This window comes from Dermacentor variabilis, chromosome 4 (genome assembly GCF_050947875.1).
Source record: "Dermacentor variabilis isolate Ectoservices chromosome 4, ASM5094787v1, whole genome shotgun sequence".
Lineage (NCBI taxonomy): Eukaryota > Metazoa > Arthropoda > Arachnida > Ixodida > Ixodidae > Dermacentor > Dermacentor variabilis.
This window is the reverse complement of record NC_134571.1, coordinates 72,551,813-72,565,358: the sequence shown is the minus strand read 5'-3', so window position 1 is coordinate 72,565,358 and position 13,546 is coordinate 72,551,813. Positions and strand designations below refer to the sequence as shown.

At 46.2% G+C, this 13,546-nt stretch overlaps 1 protein-coding gene across 1 annotated transcript in view; it reads right to left on the bottom strand.

Moving 5' to 3' along the window:
* Positions 1–9,986, bottom strand: part of Rab32 (RAS oncogene family member Rab32) — a 36,060-nt gene extending 26,074 nt beyond the window's left edge. Inside the window, exon 1 of the mRNA XM_075689459.1 lies at positions 9,869–9,986. The gene's annotated coding sequence lies outside the window, so the exon portion shown is untranslated. The remainder of the gene's footprint in view (positions 1–9,868) is intronic.
* Positions 9,987–13,546: the final 3,560 nt, after the last annotated feature.

The following is a 13,546-nucleotide window of genomic DNA, read 5'->3' as shown; positions in this document are numbered from 1 at the left end:
AACGATTTGGACAGATCTATGAAAATTATGTCAACATGTATACCAAGGTCTAGTCAATGTCATGCGTGAATTCAACCAGCTGAGTTACGGTGCTAACACCACGACGGAAACCATGTTGGCAATCACTTAGTATATTACTGAATTCTAGGCAATCCATAATATGTTTGTAAATCATATGTTCGAGTAGTTGGCATGAGTGACAAGTTAGGGAAATCGGTTCGTAATTAGTTAACATCTGCTTATTACCAGATTTCTGCAAAAGTAGAATTTTAGCACGTCGCCACGAAGAAGGAACAAATGCAGTTGTTAATGATTCGTTAAAAATAACTAATACAACGACTAGTCCAAAGGAAGTAACGAACAAGGAAAGCACTGCAAATGCCGTCAGGACCACAGGACTTCCTACTGTCGAGTTTTAACACTAAATTAAGAACACCGTCGAGTGATACAGAGAGGTCACTAATTGTTGAAGCTATATCACATTGAAAATGTGCATATCGCACCCGCGCAATAGTTAAAGCAAACTGTAAGTTAAACTGCTTTTTTTTTCTTCTCGGTGTTCATGGAAGCACCTTGCACGCACTCAACGCGAATGGAGCAATGTTCCTTAGAGCGCGACATCGCTCATAATTAGGAGACGATGCACTCACTCGCTATACCGAATGCTGCAGAGTTAGACCCACGAGTAAGCCCAGCACGTCTGATATCCCGGGCGAACGCGTGAAAGTGCGCTTTGATCTGACAAGCACGCACCTGCTTTTCATACGCATCCCTTTGCCCCTCCCCCAGTACAGGGTAGCCAACCGGAGATAACCTCTGATTAACCTTCCTGTATTTCCTTTGCTCTCTCTCTCTCTCTCTCTCTCTCTCATAGTGTACCTGCGAGAACAATGTCAGTGCGGATATAGGGCACGAGGTCAGAACGCGTGTCAAATACAAACAACCGCCCGGATAAAAAGCGCTTAAAGCAGATAGCCACGCGTCGGGTGCTATGAGTGCGATCTGCGTCATATGGCAAAACAGTGTCGCGGAACGAAGCCCTATTGACCTGCTTCGTCCGAACATGCGCCAGCTGCTGTCTTTTCTAAGGACGAACAACCTCTCATTTTTCTTGAGTGCAATGGAGCTGTGAAATGTATGATGAAGTGCCGAAAAGTGCCAAAATTTACGCAGAATTGTCAGTGCTTAAGACAATGCGTATGAATGTAAAGTATACGGCTGTATTAAAAAAGCGTGTTTCCGCTATAGCGAATACCGTGAGGAGACTTGATAAACTAGAAAGTTCGCAACAAAAGAAAGATATAGGTGCCGACTCCAACCTGAATTTCCTAAATGCGGTTGTTTGCTTGAAGTCATGGGTACAAGCATGACTCGATTTTATTTTTTTTTATTAACAGGTATACTGCGCGGTATTAAATAAGACCAAGGAGGTGGGATTTTTTACAGACAATATTAGTTTTTCACTGTCCAAACATATCAAACCCAAGATGACACCCGTATAGAACAAGAATGCGTGAACACATTACAATAACAAGGTAGAAGCATTATTATAACGAGGTACAACAGACGCGAGACCATATTTAAAAGGCGGACACAGAATGCTCAAATGCGGTGACCGTATCTGATAAAAACAACACTAGCAGCGCAAGGCATTCCGCTCCTGAATTGTGCATGGAAAAAATGAATGGTTAAAAATGTTTGTGCGAGACGAATAGGGAAGTAAGTTGCGAGAATGACGGTGATGAGATGAGCGCATTGCAAATGGCTGACCAAAGGTCAGTGGGACATCTCCCATTGGGCGCTCACGGGAAGACTATAAATGAAGCTGTGCAGGGTGATATGGGCTGGAGAAGTTTTGAAGTGAGGGAAGTTCAGGGTAAAATTGATTATTAAGAACGACTGAGGAATACGGAAGAAAATAAGTGGTCTGGGAGAGTGCTCAGGTATTTATTATTAGTACAGGAAGAACATTGATTCGCAATGGAGGAAAAGAACTAGGAAGCTTACCAGCAAGTATGCGACCGGTGTGTTGAGAAACATGGCAACAAAGAACATCAAGCGGAAAGTCAGAGAGGCTGAGACAATCTCATGGGTGACGGCAATGGAACAGGAATCTGCTATGAGTAACTACATAAGAGGAAAAAAAAACGAAATCAGGAAAGAAACAATTTAGGATAACTCAAAGGAAAGCTCTTTACTTTTCGAAGCGAGATCAGGATGCCTTAAAACGCGCACTTATAAAGCGAGATACAACAAGGAAGAAGCATGTGCTTGCTGCGGTAAAGCTAAGGAAACGATGGAACGCGTTTTATTAGAATGTAAAGATATCTGCCCAGCGTTCGATTTCGGCACCTCCGAGCTCCTTGAAGGACTTGGGTTCAGCGAGAGCAGGGGGAAAGCAAACATGTATGGAAACGACAAACAACGGAGGCGTACAAAAACAATGTTCCCAATAGGGGTTCAGAAGGTTTGGTGATGAGAATTCGCTTTTTTTTTCTTTTTTGAAAGATAGGCAGAGCATCAGACAATGTAATAACAAGAACTTGGTGGCGCAACCCGCCGCCTCATTCCAAAGGGGACGCTCATAGCATCCATCCATCCTGCACCAGCTCCTCTAGGCTTATTTTAGGTTAGTTTATAGAAATATAATGAAATGAAATTCTGGGATTTTACGTGCCAGAACCACGATCTCATTATGAGGCACGCCGAAGTGTACGGTGGGCTTCGGAGTAATTTTTATCACCTGGGGTTCTTTAACGTGCGCCTAAGTACACGAGCGTTCTCGCATTTCGCCCCCAACAATAATTCATCGAAAAAGAAAGCATTTGCACTCTTTCTGGACAAAAGACACAATTTATAGTGACTTTTATAATACAGCACATAATTGAGAAAACTTATTGGAATTCGTGACGTCACAATAGTGTATACCAGCGTTGAGATTTCGGCGCAAGCTTCCAGAAAGGCAAGTTTTGCTCTCATTTCCTCTACTGGTAACCAATTCCGTCAAATGAATGAAAATATAGTTTTGGAAGATCATTTAACTAGTGCAACTTAATTTAGTGCTGATTTTTAGTGTGTCTTTAAAGCAACGTTCGCGCCTGTTGGTGGCGCCGGCTGCTTCCCCTATGAAAATGGCCATTTCCTTTATGTTTCCTTCTGGTGCCCTATGTGACCTTTATGATTTCTTGTCCTTTGCGTGACTTCCGGGACGCCAACTTTGTGTGTACCATGTGTTTACTAATCCTAACGTATACCTCGAAGAAGTGACCTTTATTATGCCTCTAGGATGTGTCCTTTATGTTCACGGCAGGATGTTAACTGGGTGTGCACTGTGTGTTGCCTGGTACACTTGGGTGCACATGTAGGTGGCATAGAGTGCACATAAGAACTGTCTGTACATATAATACAGACAGATCTATCCGTACTGTGTGACAGCCATTGATACACTCAGCAGAGTCATTGTAAGTACTAAATCTTGACTTAGCCTTTCATTTGCCCCAAGAAAACAACCCTTATTATAATTTTTGTAGCATGTGTCCTTTGTGTTAACGGCGGGTGTGCACTTCAGTGCACGCGTAAATGAGATAATGTCCATAAGGATCGAATCAAAGCGAATGTACCCATTCGCTAATGTCTAGCGCTGCACACGCGCGCGCGCACAAACACACACACACACACACACACACACACACACACACACACACACACACACACACACACACACACACACACACACACACACACACACACACACACACACACACACACACACACACACACAATTAGGACGATTATATGACGGAAAAGAGGGGTTTAAAAATTAAATTATGGGGTTTTACGTGCCAAAACCACTTTCTGATTATGAGGCACGCCGTAGTGGAGGACTCCAGAAATTTCGACCACCTGGGGTTCTTTAACGTGCACCGAAATCTAAGCACACGGGTGTTTTCGCATTTCGCCCCCATCGAGATGCGGCCGCCGTGCCCGGGATTCGATCCCGCGACCTCGTGCTCAGCAGCCCAACACCATAGCCGGAAAAGAAGGGTTTATCAATCAATCAATCTGAAGCGCGCTTCTATTTAACCACACTAACTCAGTTCGAGGTGTCACGGCTTGAAAGTTAAAACTTTAATTTCATCGAATGTTTCATCTTAATACATTTGTTTTAATACACCGCGCAATCTGCAAAAGTTCGTCAGGAAGAGAATCGCCAGAAATGTCACATCTTGCTATCGAACTAACCCCCGCTCCTACTCCCTCTTTCTTTTTTTGAATAACAGTGATATATAAAGAAACATAACACTGCAGCTCTTTACACCGTTGCTTAATAAGGCAGTTCATAATAGAGAGAGAGAGAGAGAGAGAGAGAGAGAGAGAGAGAGAGAGAGAGAGGCAAAGGAAAGACAGGGAGGTTAACCAGAGATTATCTCCGGTTGGCTACCCTGTATTGGGGAGGGGCAAGGGGATGCAATAGGTGAGAAAGAAAAAAGGATAAAAAAGGAAAAAAAACCTAAGCACACACAAGCACGTACACACGAATTTTCTTACTGAAGCTCAAAGCTACTATACCAAAAAGTATCTAGTGCCTTTACTATGAAGCCACATGGTTGTATTCATATTGTCACGTGGTGGTGACGTTGAAGAACACAGTAGCAAATACCGTGAAAGACAAAACTAACTTTTATTAGGCGAACCTGTGCCCACAAAAACAGGCTACACTTATAGCACAACGATAGCGGCGAACACGGTCGGCGATAGTCGAAAATCTGCCCAGCGGGTCAAGTGCGTCGGCTTTTATACAGCAGTCATCGAACGTTCCAGACTAATCGTTGGGACCCGCATGCCTTCCACAAAGTTCTACAACGTTCGAGTCACGCGATGAAATCAGATCACACAAGGTTCGGCGACAACAGACAGCGGATAGAAGCATCGATAACTTTCCAGAAACTTCGGATACATGCAGACGAGTCCCGCGCTGTGCGATAACATTTGTTAGGCGGCGAAACGTGGTCGCCTGTTAAATATAAGCACACGTGTCAATATGTCTCATGGCCCTACGGAGTCCGTTGGCGTATTAATCCAAGTTAGATGTTCGTTGACGACTCTATTGCAGAAGCATTTTATTCGTTGCTGATTGTATCGCCAATTTAGGTCTAGTGTTACCTTTCCCCCTCACTTCTCCAACGTTATCTGTAAGGCCTTATATATTGGGAATTTTCATTTTCTTCCTTGGTTTGGTGCTCGTGATACATCCGCCGAACATTTCATGAATTTTATAGCTTCAAATTTGCTGTTTCGTTCATGTTTAATCTAAGGTTACCACTTCGACATAAAAAAAGTGAGAGAGAGAGAGATATATAGAAAAGTTTAATGATATCTGGTGAGATCTAGCGACAGGCTTGGCAAGCTACTCCAGATCAAGTGGTGAGGGATGAAATAAAAAACAAAACAAAACGCATCACATACACAAGTGTAAATCGCACTACCACAATAGTTATTTAGAGAGTCTCGCTGAGGCCTTTCACCCCCCCCCCCATCTCGCTCCCATGTGTAGGGTAGCAAACCGGTTAGGCTAAACTGGTTAACCTCCCTGCCTTCCTTCTCCACTTTTTCCTTCCTTCCTTCCTTCGCCGAGGCCTGTATCCTGCATGAATGCGATGAGTTATAAAAAAAAATGACTGCTATGCTTTTGCCAGTTATGCTTCCATGACGAATTTTAATCTGCACGCCTACTGGCTATTATCGGCGCCAGACGATAAACGGTACAGAGGGTTAAAAGAATGCCGATTTCTCTCGAAGTCTGGCCACAGTTTGCAGTAACTTGTGCGGAAGCTTATATTTACTATATATAACCGGCGCCTGTAAAATTCTGACGCCGACTGTACTATAGTGATGTAGCTATAGCGGTCATTTTTATTGAAAGAGAAGGAATACTGATAAAAACCACAGGACTGGTAAACACTGAAGGCAATTCGCTGTGAATTGAGTTCATGACAAATTTCTATGAAGGAACGTACTACGTTAGCCAGAAAATTCTTAACGCTTAACGGCAACGTCAGCCGCGACTTTATCGCATTCCAGTTGCCTTTGCGGTCTTCTATTGTTCTATAGCCGTCCTTGTCCATTATCAGCCGGTGTATCTCACTGTCGGACTCGCGTTATCTCGGTGCAGCTTTAAAATGTCGGCGCTCGCTAAGGAGTGGGTGCTCCGAACAGTAAACTGCACGGAAAAGTGACGTCCAGGGTTTATCGATGGTCAATTGCAACGAAATTCCCGTCGCTAACGGTGGGGGCAGTAAAGAAGATGCAGCTTCTTTAATGCAACACAAGGACAGCGTCACTAGAAGGACACTTAATTGTTTCTAAAGGCACCAAGCTGCTTCGGGGAGTTCCCGTTAATTACGTGCCAATTCAATGGATGAGTGCATGGTAGGTAGCATACGTCGGATATAAAAGCATTGATATGCAGGACCAGATTTTCGGACGGCTGTGCCTATCTTACGGTCAGAAAACGTGCATCGAGACAAAGTGAAGAGAGAGAAGGGAAGAAGGAAAGGCAGGGAGGTTAACCAGACTGAGTCCAGTTTGCTACCCTACACGTGGGGAGGGGAATGGGGAGTGAGAGAGATAGGGGGGAGAGAGAGAACTTAGGTGTAGGATGTCTATAGTCGGGCACTTAAGTCTGTTGCCTTCAGGTAGTGAAAAAGCGCCCGAACTGCTTTCTGCGCCACGACGTGACGCAACACTGCTGTGTCGGCTGTGGGTAGGAGTAGCATTCACCAACTCCTACAGCTATCGTATTGGAATGGCGGATTCACCAATGTGCGCTAAGTGCAAGTGTGAAGTCTCGCTTCAATAATCAACGTGAGACTCTCCAGTGTGCCTTGAATGGACTGAATGACAGGCCATTTACGGAAAGTGAAGAGTCCCCTACTGCGTCAAGGAGTTGCACAAATGAATTCTGCGATTTTATGAACTATCTCCAAGTTTGTGTTTGAAAGCAACTGATTCGGCTGATTTCATTTCCTGCAGCTGCTTCTTTAATAAACCGGAAGCACAATCAATCAATCAATCAATCAATCAATCAATCAATCAATCAATCAATCAATCAATCAATCAATCAATCAATCAATCAATCAATCAATCAATCAATCTCCTGCCCATAACTCGAAGCAAGCGTGAATTGGGAAAATAGATTGTGAAGTTTCAAAATCGAAACTGCGTTAAATGTACACAGAGCTGCGCCTTCAAATGCTCAAGGCGTTGCGACAACAATATGAATATTTCCACGATTATTCTTCCACCGCAGCGTCTTCGGCACATGTTAATGTGGAATAAACGGTTTCATTCATTCATTCCACGATTATTGAAATTTACACATCAGCATAAACAAAGTACAAAATAATTCCCAAGGGACTAGAGTGTCGTTTATATATGGATCCATAGCTCACTAACATGTGTGGAGTTACCTAATTTTTCCTCTGAAGTAAACTCTTGCTGCTCAATTTTTCAGAACGCATTTCACGTCTAGCTGAATTTTTGGATGTGTTAATTCTGATTTATGTTTTAATGTTCGCGTCTCAGTGGGTGTCGATGGTACATTTCTAACACGTGCGTATGCGATACATGTTAAACATGTCTAACCTCTGGGCCTCTACAGCACTCTGTGTTTATTGAGTCTTGTATCGTTAAACAAAACAGCATGGAGGAGATAACATTATTTGACAAGTACATGAGAACGCCTCGTACTTGAGTATACTACAAGCGCAGTTTTCATTAGCATATATATTTTGGCATGGTCACAGGGGATTCTCTTACAAGCTAGTTTACCGCCGCTGCACCTCGAATAAAAATTTTCCATTATTATATAAAAATTTAACGTCCTGAAACTGCACCGTAAGTTATGAGGGATGCCGTAGTGATGGACTCCGGATTAATTGCGACCACTTTGGGTTTTCTAAGTAGACGAGCGTGTTTTTACATTTTGCCCCCCTCGAAGTGCGTCTGCCGCGGCCGGGATCGAACCCGCGACCTCGAGCTCAGCAACGCAAGGCCATCTATAGCCACAGGGCTGCATCGGCGGGTGAGTTCAACGATAGCCCGAGTTCACCTTTAGGGGTCACGTGCGATCTCGAACACACTTATATATAGAAAAGTTGCAGGCAGCAAGCAGGGTGTTGAACTTCCAATTTCACGACTGCTGATTGTGCGTAGTTGGGGAGGACCATACCTTCCTAATCTTCGTTGCGACCATCAGGAGCGCGGATGTTTCTGTGACTGCACTTTCACCCCGATTGCGAGTGAAATACACATTGTCCTGCGACTTCAAGAGGGGGATTGCGACAGCGCTACTTCGCCGAAGCGCCATGACGATGACAGCCCCGCTTTTATGGTCACCACTAATCAAGCGTGTGCGACTACTTCGTTGCAGTTGACTAACGACCTATGGGGCTCGTTAAGCCTACACTACGTCCGCAACATTGCGCAATCTTGCGGACACTACGTCCGCAAGATTTAATCCACAACTACGACAATCGAGTAACGCTACCATCAGCAGCGTTCAAAGAACGGGGACGCATCTGAACAAGGAATGTACATTTTTGATCCAGCGGCGGAATTCTTTGAAAGTATGTGTCGCACATAGTGCGACGAGAAAACAGACGCGTTTCGAACACAGAGCCGCGTGAAAACCTAACCACAACAGTGGTCGACAGCTAAATGTTTTTGCACAGAAACCCTAGGCACATGCCACCATTTTTACGTATTGCAGTAGGATATATGCTGCAGAGTCCGGGCAAAATCAGACAATGGAGATCACACTTTATCGTTTGTACTTTACACTGCACCGCATACATCTTTCAGAGTAGTTTATTGCAGTTGTTCATATATTGTACAGGGCAACGTCAGGTTTAAGAAAAAAAAACAAAGAAAAAGCCGAGCACGGCACAATTTTAGACGTTGCATGAAATGAGTTTTTGTCAGGTTTGAAACACTCGTCCAAAAGTCAACGAAGTGCGGTATGCTACAGTGGTGGAAGAAAGAATGCTGCGTCATTTATTGCAATGATGGTGCTTGACCCATAGTTACGCCTGGTCTATGAGGTTGTGCCGCACTGGATGACTGGCTGCGCAATAATTTCGACTTCGTGAGGTTTTTTAACGTGGTCTGATAACACACAGTAAAGGTGTTCTTGGATTCTGTTTCAAAGGGAACGTGGCCACCGAAGCCACACAAAAGAACAAAAATGTAGGCCTGCAATCATCAACGTCGATAAGCGTGGAACGGTAAATTCAGGCGACTTATGGCACTGACACAATGTGAACTAAGTTATGCGCTACAAAATCGGCACTAAGCACAAAATTACACAGAGTTCGTTCTTTGATCCTGCCATTCCCGTTTTGTGCTTCGCCTTCTAGACTTGTCTCGGGCACCCAGGCCTAGAAACTCAGCTTCGTCTCAAAATGACAACCTGAAGCGCTGTGATCCGAAACGGCTAGCTCGAAGACGACGAACAATACTCAGCAGAATGCTGTGCATTTACCGCGGCAGCAGTTCGAGAAAAACTAAGCAAGTAAATGATTTATTCGAAAGTACATCTTGTTAACCTATAAGGTGACAAAAACAGCAAAGCGCCCGCGTGACTCAAGCGCGTTGAAACAACGAGCGACGCCGATGCAACGGAACCTCCCCATCCGAAGGGGGCGCGAAAACAACCCGTGGTTTGCACGAGCAAGTCTTGTTCGAGAACGTCCTCAAGGGCCAGCTCGCCTTCGTACGCGCCCATAACGATCCTCGATGGTAATTCTGACGGTTGTCAAGAAGGTGTACTCGCAGACCTGAGGCAAGACAGAACGAAAGGAATACTCACGGGTTAAATGCTCAGTTCCTTTCGCTGGTTCGAGAAAGCGGACGGCATGGCAAGCGATCGCTTCAGCGGGACGAGATAAGCGGCGACAATCTGCCGCTGTGACTGACGCCTGGTGAAGGACGCCCGCACTGCTATCTGTGGGTGAAAAATGCCGCTGGAACGCTATCGCCCGGCGAACCCACTGGCAGGGCCACCGGATTGAAGCAGCCGGATGAAAAGCGTCCGCGCAGCGTCACCGCAGCTCTATCCCGGGCTTGAGTGACTCTCACCGCTCGTATATTTTGCCTTTCTTGCGCCAATATTGACTGTGCGTCATAGCGACAAGGAAAGGACACTTCTGTCCAGTTGCTTTAATTCTGTGCATGCAGTAGATTCGGAGCGACAAGCGGTCCCAAAGCAACAGAGCATATCTGTAGTTATTTCGTGCTTTCATGTTCAATCGTTCTTGACAATGGGCCCAAAGCTAAAGTCATTGCTAGCTCGCTTAGTAGCGTATGCTCTTGTGAGGAACGCATATTCGAGCAGCTAAATCAGGCTGGCGATTGGTAAATAACCGTTTCAGAACCCTCAGCAGGAAAGGGAGGGGAGGAGAATTCTGGCCCTTGGTCGGGAAAGCATTGAGCAGAAATTAAAACAAATATTATGCGAACTACTGATTCAAATGTTTGTGCAAACTGACGCAAATGCAGTATACATTGTTTACGCAAATGCAATGCTATTGAGGCAATTGCTTGGATGTATGTAGGTGCGCCTTCCATTTAAATTCGGCACAAATGCACATTGAAATTATTAGACACAACGCGCGGGCCTGTTGTTCTTTCGCGCTGAACATCACCTACCACCGCTCACAAGACAGTTTGCTCACAATACGCATGTTCGGAACTGACACGTTTCGTAATCGCCAATGCAAGTTCAACTAACACCATTTCAGGCTGTTGCACGATCCTCGTGTTAGGCCTGGCGGCGACGCACGACATCAACTCGTGCTTCCCATCTTCGTGAGTCTGCTTTTCACCCCATCGGGATTGTCATTCACTGCGGTCTACGGGGCTTCACGACAGACTCTAAGAATGCCGTCCCCTACCGCTCTGTAGTGTACGCGCTTTGTTCGTGCTTGTCTCTCTTTCTTTCTATCTCCCCCTTTCAGTCTGTTTCCCTTTTTATCCCCCTTAACCCTTCCCCCTGCTCAGGGTAGCCAACCGGAACTACCTCTGGTTAACCTCCCTGCCTTTCTCTGCATTATTTTCTCTCTCTCTCGGCACAATGCTGTGAAGCGCCTCGTGCGTCGAGAAATACGGAGCGTAACGAGAAACGTTCAACGCACTGAAACCTCTGGCGAACACGTGGTCAGTGGCAAGACCAGGTGTCGACGCGGCCAGTGACGACTGGATATAGGGTTGCAGCTGACGAGAGCCACGAGACGCACGTCGAAGAGGTCTTCCATATAGGTCGGTAACCACTTGTATTCCGGATTTCGTAGGCCGACGTTAATGTCTCTAGTGAAGACCAACACCGTCGTCTCGGCGTGGCTCTTGTCGCAGCCAGGAATAAGTGCCCAGGGTGCTTACCACGGTATTCTTCTTACACCGTGATGCGTACTATATGCACCGCAGGGCGAGGGAGGCAAGCACCGGCGGTCTGATGCAGAGGGGGGTGAATGCGATGTCCATGTCCCCACACTTCACTCGCGCAACGCACCCGTCGTACGCCTACACCATCTGCGAAGACACATACGGCCTCCGTGCCATGCTCTAGCGAAAACTTCACCGCACCGACTGCAAGACGTGTGGAATTCCCATTCTTCTAGACTATGACGTTAGTATGATGCCCCTTCGTTCTATGACGTTAGTATGCCGTTCCTGATTTCATGGTATTTTAGCTGATTTCGTGGCGTTTTTGAACATATAAATTTCCTTAAGACTGCCACGCTAGATCTTCTATTCGCTTATTTTCACATGCAATACAGCCTTTCTCAACATACGCGCGTTATACATCATGGCCACTGCTGGCAGCCCGCATCAAACGCATCTATAGATCCAGACAAATGGATTCACCATCGTGACTGGTGACTCAGCTGGACTCCAACATGGCTCTAAGAGTCATTAAGAAATAAAGTTTCTATGTTTCTCTCTCTTCAGGTATTAGCTAGTCTAGGGAAGGCGCTGTCAAAGTCTCTGACGTTGCGGAAAGCAGGTGCGCAGGAATGTCATGGTGACGTCGCCATCTGTCTTTCGTTCTGCTATGTCCCGTGCCCCGGCAACCGCATCAGTTGCTGTTTATACAATCGCAGAGACGCCGTACGCACAATCCTCGCCCGATCCGGCCGCTGCAGTTCTCAAGTGGCCGCATCCGGTCATCTGAACAATGATCGAACCGAAGCCGAGCCGCAAACAGTCACTCAGGACACAAGCAAGCTAAACTACCTGCCAACCACTATGCAGTGCGCATCGTAACTAAACAAACAGTCTTTAAAGATATGACATTGGCGACGATGTAAAGAAGTTCCACACACCGCACGTAGCTTATCCTTGCGACTGCGACCTCCATGACGACGCACGGATCTATTGAATAACTTTTTTTGGGACCGGCTGGACATCGCGGTCAGAGCGCCTCAAGATTTACTTGGAGATTAACGGCATCAAGGAGGGCATTCGCAAACGTGCCACTTTGCTATGAAACAATGAAGGTGGCACCGAAAACTTTGGGCACCGTCCCCTTCACGGATCTCGTCTCCCTCCTCCGGCCGCCAGCATTTAGACGCACAGCGCTTCGAGCTCTACAGCAGATGCTGCTTCCAGCTTTGGTACCAGGTGCCAGGCAAGTACATTGCAACTTGCGTAGCAGCGCTAAATAAACTCGCAACCGAGTGTAGTTTCAGCAATACAACACCGGGTGCCACAACAGTCACAATCGTACAAAGCATTGTCAAGCTGAACTCCATCACCAGGAATGATGCTACCGCTTGACATCATGCTGCGTGATCGGTTTGTCTGCGACCTACAAGGTGCCAGCGTCTAGCAGGGACTGCTTGCTGAGAAGGACCTCGCTTTCCAGGAGGCTCTCGACATCGCATTTCGAGCAAAGCACGCCAACGTCCACCAAGCAGCGTATGAAAGCCAAGTCATCAGAAACCAACTTTGTTGATGTCGGATGCATAGCGGGCTCTGCTTCCGCTGTGACAAACAGCACAGCCTGGACAACTGACCACTCCGTACTGCGAGACAGCGCTGCTGCAAAAAAGTAGGCCACATTGACAAAACATGCTTAAAGCAAAAGCGCAAAGAACGAAGCACGCAACTCGCTTCTAACAAGTCGCACGCTCCATATCACAAGCTGCGTTCTGCGGACCAGCCTGAAGCGTTGCAGGAAACGAATTGCATGACTTGAATGTCGTGACGCCCATCCAACACCAGAAGTTAAAGGCGCAACGCTCGAATTCCAGGTTGTTTCAGAAGCTGCCTAGTCACTCTTCAGTGAAGAGACGTTCCGAAACGCATGGTCCAACCACCCGCCCACTTCCCCTAAAAGCAACATTGCCTTGTGGACTTGGTCTGGAGAAGGCCCTCATCTTTGAGTGCAGCGCATACAGCATACATTCCCGCTAGTTGTAATGAGGGCACCAGGTTGTAATCCCCTCGGCGGCAGCTGGTTCCAGTCACTTGGCATCCCACTAAATGG